This window comes from Monodelphis domestica, chromosome 4 (assembly GCF_027887165.1).
Source record: "Monodelphis domestica isolate mMonDom1 chromosome 4, mMonDom1.pri, whole genome shotgun sequence".
In the NCBI taxonomy this organism is placed as follows: domain Eukaryota; kingdom Metazoa; phylum Chordata; class Mammalia; order Didelphimorphia; family Didelphidae; genus Monodelphis; species Monodelphis domestica.
In genome coordinates this window covers 4477788-4486082 of record NC_077230.1, presented here as the reverse complement: position 1 = coordinate 4486082, position 8295 = coordinate 4477788, and the positions used below count along the sequence as shown (strand labels likewise).

Below are 8295 nucleotides of genomic sequence, written 5' to 3'. Positions count from 1 at the left end.
TGTCTGGCACATGGTAGAAACTACACAAATTCTTATTCCTTATCCTTTCTCTTTGTTTAAAGAAAAGGGGAAAAAGGAACAAATGAGAGTCCTTTTGGCTTCCTATTTTTTTTTTTTTTGCAAAATCTTCCTTTTAATATTTCTTTTAAGAATATACTTCTGATCATTTTGGTGAAAATTTTAAATTAATTTTTATTTTGACAAATTCAAAAATAGACATGTCCATCTGCAAGAAGAGTGAAAGAAGGTTGGAAACGCCTGGGACTTCTTGCAACTCCTGAGTTCTTCTCATTCTCCATAGCATGCCTCTTCTTCCATTGAGTTCTTTTTAGGGTTGACATTTCAGGAACAGAAGAACTTTGCCACGATGCCCTACTACATAGCCCTCTTCTTCTCTATCCTTTCCAGCTCCCTGTTATGTTTTGTCTTCTCCTATTTGAATGGGAGCAGCTATTTGAAGGCAACGAATATTTCTTTTTGCTTATATTTCTATTTCCTGTACTTAGCACAGGATCTGGCAACAAACGCCTACTACCTGCTTACCTCCAGATGAAAGCAAAAATCTTTCTTACAAATAGCTTATTTTATTAAAAAAAATAATGGAATCAACAAGTTAGTTCCCGAACTTTTCTGCCATTTCCCCTCCCTTTTGCATTTCCCTCTGTTCTGTTCTTTCTTTTTCTGTTAAAACACTTTTTAATGCCATTCTTTTTTGGAGGAAGGAGGGCATCGCTAACTCTAGAACCTCCATCAAAGCCGCTTGGGTGGGGGCTCTGGAAATAAAGCAGGGTTGAAGCCAGTGGATTTACAGATCGACAGTGTCCAAAAATCTCCCACTGTCCGGTCGGGAGGTGTGGAGCATGTCCCCTCCTTAGTCCTCTGGGGCTCCGATCCCCTCTTCCCATGAGTGGGGATCCACCCTGCTTTGGCACTTGGGGCGTTCTAATGAACGTGGCCACAGTGGTTTCCTTTTTGCCTCTGAGAAACGTGGCCCTTATAAATCCGGTTTGAGCCCCTTTCTCCAGGTTTTGTGACAGTAGAAGAAATGGACATTAGAGACGCTAGTGCTGGGGTCCTGGAGCTCCGTGGTGCCTTTAGTTCTTATCTGATCTCGGGTCTTCTTCAGTTCGATTCAGATTTCCCAGCATTGCTTCCTGAGGAGGGGAAAGTAAGTCGGGGTAGTGAAGGAGAGGTGCTTGTTATGCAAGAGGCTCTGCGCTGCTTTGGAGTTTCTCTTGGCCTGGGGTCCTAAAGCAGACTTTGATCTGACCCGCTAAACTTTCTTCAACGATTAACTGGCCTTGGAAAAAGTGCATCAGTTTCCTCTTAGGCAGGTATTTGCATAAGCACTGTTTATTGCTGCGAATCATTTGCTGGTCTGGGATTTCCTTAAGAAATTCTGCTGACATCACTGACTCTTTTCTCAGATTCCTCTCCTTCGGGCTCCCTCTCCTCCCTCTCATTCTCTCTCCAGTTCATTCAGGTAACTTTTATTCAAAATCAAACCACCTTTTTTTTTTTTTATTTTCCAGTGACAGGGAACAAAGAACAGCTTTATTCTTTTTATTTTATTTCCTGAAGGACCTCAAGTTGGCTGCTAATTCTTTGTTCTGTTATGACAACATCTAGCAAGAAGTCTGCATTTCTAGATCTCTGCAGGTAAGAGGCACATAATGATCTGCGAGCTCAGTAAAACCACTACAGCAACACCCTTTCTAAATTCTAAAGTTCTTCTTTCTTGAAAGCCATTGCAGTAATTCAAGACTCAAATTCAGGACTTCAGACTTGGCGGAAAGAATTGAAGAAGCACTTTTTTATATGTAGAAAATGGCTTGATATTTAAGGATGGTGTGTGTGTGTGGGGGGGGGGGGCTAATTTTTTCTTTACTGACAAGAAATATCCAGATGTCATGTTTGCTGTGCAGGAGAGATCTGTAGCTCAAGGAAGAAACCATTTTTATTACTTCACTTTGTCTAAGTTTCCTCCCCGGGGTTTTTGGAAGTTCAGTTTTTCCTAGATTTTATGTTACTGTTTAAAGTTTTTTTCCCAATAACTTTTTGTCAGTTACTTTTCTTTTGGTGGTGGAAAAAGAGGTTTAAAGTGCTCTTAGAGAAAACTTGAGGAGAGTATTTTAAAATTGATTGCTTGGCCTTGGAAGAAGGGGTTATGTAAGTTTTCTGTGCTAGGTATAAGGAATGTAAACAATTCTGACTTGGAGGACATTTTGAACTGTTCCTGATCCATAGAAAGTACCTTTCTATGTTTAGATTTAGTCTCAGAAAATAAATCTACTCTGGTTGAAATTTGCAAATGAAATTTAGTTCTATTTACTATTTCTGCTTTCCTTCACACTTTATCTAGAGGAGGTAAGAGCTTCTTACACTTTTTTCCAGGTTGAACAGGTTATGAAATGTATAAACAAATAAAAATGAGCACACTCTTCTTATTTATTGTACATTTATGATCAGAGTTAGCTCCTTCTTTGTACCTACCCCCTCTAAGTTTAGACCTCAAGATTTCCCTTTAGCCTATTTTAAAAATTTAAATGCTCTTTTTTCTGTTACCCAGAGAAAGAATTTTAGGGGGAAAGTAAAAAAAAAAATTGCTAAAACTGGCCTTTTGATTTTTAAATATATATACCAATAATCACATAATGAGAAAAGGGGAAGAAGAGTCAGGAAGAAGGCATATTACTTCTCCTCATTCAAAACTTTAAGAATTTTTAAGAATGGCTCTGGTACCGGAGAGACAAAATTGTGCTGATTATAATTGGTGTCACCTGTGAAAATCAAGGACTCAGGAGGCTTCAAACATTACAGAATTTCCCTAGTAAAAATAAAGACAAAATAGCTGTCACTCCTCAAGTGAAAAAGAAATTCTTAGACAAGGAAGTACAAATACAATTTATCCAGCACTACAATGAATAATAGGCTGAAATGCAGAAAAATCGAACAAACAAGTTGAAGTGGTGATCATCAGCCCTTTTGTTTTGTTTTCAAAGGATCATCCAGAAGTCCATTGTCTTTTTTCTCCTCTGTCATACTTAATGCTGAGGTTTTAGAGCTTTTTCCTCACTGAACTGTGTGGCCACAGCATTGGCTTATACATGTAAAATAATAATTTCTAAAGAATTCTTCGTGTCTTCCCTGTGCTGCTCCTAATGAAAGAATGTTCACTTTAGGGAAAGGATGGCTCTTCCTTCCCTCTTCTGACCTTTCTAGCTGGTATGGATGACCCTTATTTAAGAATAGCTCAGCACTGGGCAGCATTTACTTGGATCCCAGCTATTGTGGAGAGTGACACCTGCTGAACTTGAGCTCACATTTCCTCACTTACTGGTCGGGACTGTGAAGGTGTCTCCCTCTTCCCCCACTGACTTGGAAGCTAACACATTGCTGAAGGACAAATGAACCACCTCAGACTGGAAATGGAGCAGGTCAAAGTTCCCAAGGGGACCAACATTGAAACAGAGTCACGGGGCTATTGTCGGAGCCTTTCTAGACTGGGGGAGGCAGGGCCAACATGGAGGAAACGTGAACTAAGTATTTAAAGAAACAATTTAGATCTCTTTCGGATTTGTGTGAATCGTTTTCTTTTTAATTCTTTCTTGTTCATCAACAAGAAAACTGGTCCAAGGAGAACCAAATAGAGTATAGCACAGAGCACTGCATGGGTTTTCCAGATTAAGTAAACAAATGTCAAGCTTTGAAAGTTTCTCTTCTGCTCTTCTTTCCCTTTAATTTATTGTAATCAAAGAGCGATTCTTTGACTTTTTTTTAACCCTTTCCCTTCTATCTTAGAATCATGGGCACCAAGGCAGACCAGCTACTAGGGCTAAGCAAACCTGTCTCTATGCCCGACTCTCCGATCACTGAGGCAACCAGCTGCCCTCACTTGGAAATTTTCTGATAAAGATTTGGTGTTATCCTTAGACTGGTCTCCTGTTAGATGCGGTTTTGTTTTGGAACAAAATGAGAAATTTGCAGGTCATTTAACAGCTAACAAACAAGGTATACTTGGCTAATGGGATCTTAGAATGAATGTTCAGAAAGTATAAGGTAAATCTTGGCTAGGGTAGAATTAACCCATCATCTATACCTTTCCTAGAGGGCTAGTCCTGGAGGCAAGAAGACCTGAGTTCAAATCTGGTCTCAGACACTTATTATGATCCTGGGAAAATTACTAAATATTTCTCATTCTCAGTTTCCTCATCTGTAAAATGGAGTTAACAATGTCAGAGTTTTTGTAAAGATGGTGAGATACTTGTAAAGAGCTTTGTCAACCCTAAAAAGGGCTATATAAATACTAGCTATTATACAGAAATGCGTCTATATCTGGAAAGGGTATGGTAATTCATGTGGTCTTGAAAAAAATCACCATTTGTGAAGATCCCTAACTCTCCACAATGGTGGACATTTTTATGTCTCTAAATGACCAGGAAACTCCCTTAATTGAGCCAGAGGCTACCAGGAAACTATTTCAAGAGAAGCTCAGATTAAACTTTGCTGGCCCAGGGCCAATCAAGTTTCAAGAACAGGTTTTCACTTTTCAGAGAAAAAACTAGCTTAACTTGTATAGAGGAAACTCTTTTAATGGAATTTTTACCACTTAGGTGATTTTTAATGCTCTTACTAGATAACCCTAATCTTGTTGATTCAAGGATTCTGCAATAAGCAGTACTAAGGGAAAAGAGACAGGGATCCCAAAATATAGGCAGTTAAAAAACTCTTAATGAGAGAGAGAGAGAGAGAGAGAGAGAGAGAGAGAGAGAGAGAGAGAGAGAGAGAGAGAGAGAGACAGAGACAGAGAGAGACAGACAGAGAGAGACAGAGACAGAGAGAGAGACAGAGACAGAGAGACAGAGACAGAGACAGAGAGACAGAGACAGAGACAGAGACAGACAGAGAGGCAGAGAAAGAGACAGAGAAAGAGACAGAGACAGAGAGGGAGACAGAGAGAGAGAGAGGGAGGGAGAGAGAGCGAGAGAGAGCGAGAGAGAGAGAGAGAGAGAGAGAGAGAGAGAGAGAGAGAGAGAGAGAGAGAGTAGAAATCCTAAGCTTTTCTTCTCCACTTTGAAGTACTAAATTCTGGATTTCAGTGATCTAGTCTATGTTGTAGGCAATGCCCAATCTTGACAGTTCGTAATAGGTGTCGATGTAAGATGGTAAAAATGAGCAGGAGTAGCATCAGATGAAGACCACCAAACAGATAATGGTTGCTATCTGGGGCAATCATAGAGTTTGCTATAGGGTAGAAAGGATGAACAGGTTCAATACCAAGAATAATAGGGGGAAACTACAGATGGTGATAACTGGCATTATTATAGACCCTTCATATATCAGTGACCTGAAGTAAAGTGGCCAAGAGGTCATAAACCTCTTGAGTGCAACCAGTTGCACAATCAAGCTGGTAACTGAGGCTTTCTCAGTACTGGCTCCCACTCAACATTTCCCAGCTCATTATCAAAACCTGTACCTCCTTGAGAGCCATATCCTAATATGGGATGATACCAAATTTTCCTCTCAGAGAATTCTGTGAAGGGACTATCTCCTTCCACAGAGGCTGAATAAAAGATCTTCCCTTGCACTGATCCAAAGATTCACCACTAAAGTAGCTGACCATCACTTTGTTTATAAATAATAATACATTCACCCTAATACTAGAGTATGACCGCTTTGCCTCCTTCATGCTGTTAGAAAGCATGACATCTCCCAAGAATACCACCTTTAGATCCTCCATGCTCTTTTTGAAGAGTTGTCCAAATCAGCCCAGAGAGGAGAGGAAGCCTGATAACTTATGGGTTGTTGAGCAATTATTCCAGGTTGTATAGGGCTCATTGAGAAAGCAAATACTTCAAAATTCAGATAATGGATAGGAAAGAAATGTATAAACTGAAGCTATGACCAAATGCAGTCCATTCTTGTTAGGTAAATCTTTGTTAGAATTAAAATTCTCTGGAACTGCATGTTAATTTATCATTATTTATTAAAGAGCAAAAGTTAGAGTTGGAGAGAAAAAGACATGGTCACATCAAAGCTGAGTTTGTGTTCAATTGCTAGTTAAGAGAAAAAAGTAAAAATGCCCAAGTGCTGCTTCCTAGTCAAAGAGCACACACGTGAATTGCCCCAAAATCCAGTTCCTAGACCAAGAACTTTGCTGCTTCCATCATCCCTAGCTTATAACTCCAGTGATGTCATTGATTTCATTCCTTCTGGTCTCCTTGGTTGGACGGATGTGACCTCAGTGCAGGTCAGAAGCCAGTCTTCCCGACACCAGGGGTCACATAGGATGAGAGACAAACATCTTCTAAACACCAGGGAGCCACAAGGCCTCTATTGTCCTCCTATCATACACATGCATGTCCAATCAAAGGGTGGGGCTGAGACCGGGGGCTGAAATAGACCTTCAAAACTTTCCTTTCTAAAAGGAAAAAGGGGTGCAATTTCTATTAAATTCACACATCTTACCGGAAATGGGATCCGATAAATTATTGCTGAGTGATGCTGATTTTGTTGGTTTGTGAGAAGGTAGACTTTTATATTGTTGATTTAGTTTAGTCTTATTTAATTTAATTCATGCTGCAGGTATTGATTAGCAGGGTCAAATTTCTTGCACTGAGATATGAATATATTTTACTATCTAGGGACAGATTAAAGGCCACTTGGGTTAGGTGGGTGCTTCTGTTGGCACCAAGAGCCCAATTAGGCAAGAATGGTTATCTCATCCTAAGGGAAATTGCATGGTTCTATATTCTGCACAACATGGCATCACCCTTCCAAAGTTCTGAATCTAATGGATTCAGTTACTGTAATGGCTCCAGCCTAGGTGGTTCAATCTTCAAAAAGCACATGATGCCATGGATGGGTGCTAACAGAGCCCATAAACAACTTATAGGCAGTGTGAGAGGAGTAAAATAGCCTTTGGTTATCTATTCCTAGCTTCTCCAGGACCCAATTGTCCTAACTTGTGTGGTAGAGCATTATATGAATAAAAATCTTTACTGAAAAGGTGTTGGTGAAGGTTCTCTCTGTCCCATCCCTCAGGGATCTCTTGCAGAGCAGCCATAGAGCCTGGAGCACAACTCAATGGGGGCATTTGTCTGCACCCCTGTTTCCCTATGTTTTCTCCCATTACTGGATCTGTGACTGATGAAATCCATGAATATTCTTCTCTCAAAGGGCATTCTTTGGTTGTAAGTTCCTCATTTGTGAGATCTGTGACTGCTAGAGGACACAAGGTCCTGGTCTGGACTGGAGGTCTCAGTTTCCAGCATGTTCTCGAGAACCTGAGGGTCTGGAGTGAGTAAAATTTCAAATGTATCACTTCTATTTCATCCATAGATGTATAATTTTATTAGCAACACAACAGAATGTCCATTGATTGTTTTCTGATCAGCTCATCTTTAAGAAACTATTCCCAAAGCTTCCTCTAAGAGAGGATGTCATCTCCATTTGCTCACCTAGAGACCAATTGAGGTATTGCCTTGTCTCCCTATTCAGAGATCACCCCATTACCCTGAAAGTAGTATTTCTTCTTTCTACTACTTTCCCATCTCCACAAGTTTCACCAGGTCATAAGCCCATAATTATGTAGTTGTGGGAGGGGGAAATCCATAGTGAAAGCTATTTGGATGGTTCTCCACCATCTAATTGCCCCTGACGCAGCCTGGTCTTAGGGTGTATGTGGACATTAGAGATCTAATCACTCAAACCTATTTCCTTTGGGAACTTCACTTCCTACCTTGTAGATCTCAGTGCAGAATCTGCAGCCCTGGGAATTCCTCTCACAGAGGCCAGGTCCATAGAATTCTTCATCTCATCCCCCTTAGAAAGGGCTATGTGGCTTTCATATGGATTGTATAATGGACAAGATTGGTCCTACAGAGTGATGCAGAGAAGTCTCTGAGATGGATGCAGTACTTCCTGCCCAAGGCTCGTGCATTCTGCTGTGTGGGTCTCCATCTCCATCAGCAGAGCTTCTTCTTTATGTCCTGTTACCACTCCGTGAGCTGTCACTCTGTTTTCATTGCACTGACTGAGAATTTTGTCTCCCGTAGCTAAATGAGCCAGCCTAGTTTTCTTTCAGTCATGTTATCTAACCATCCAGGACTCCTGTTGTAGGAAGGCGATGGCCGTTAGGAATCTGTGGGATGGCCCAACTCAACCACTAGAGAAGTGGAAACTGGCAGAACTCTTCATTCAGGAGTTCTCAGCTTTCCAGCGCTGTGTGGATCCCGAGGTCTGAAGAAATCTTGGCAGAAATATGGCCAAGGAGGCAAGTGGTGATGGGAAATC

The 8295-nt window shown here is 40.7% G+C and overlaps 1 protein-coding gene across 7 annotated transcripts in view; it reads left to right on the top strand.

Annotated features, from left to right (window-relative positions):
• Positions 1 to 1330: 1330 nt before the first annotated feature.
• The window catches only part of KCNJ15 (potassium inwardly rectifying channel subfamily J member 15), a 43499-nt gene continuing 36534 nt past the window's right edge, over positions 1331 to 8295 (top strand). For 3 of the 7 annotated variants that reach the window (XR_008918273.1, XM_001363102.4, XM_007493103.3), the window contains exons 1-2: positions 1384 to 1483; positions 1582 to 1659. The gene's annotated coding sequence lies outside the window, so the exon portion shown is untranslated. The other 4 variants (XM_056825975.1, XR_008918274.1, XM_056825974.1 and 1 more) reach the window with 4 other exon arrangements.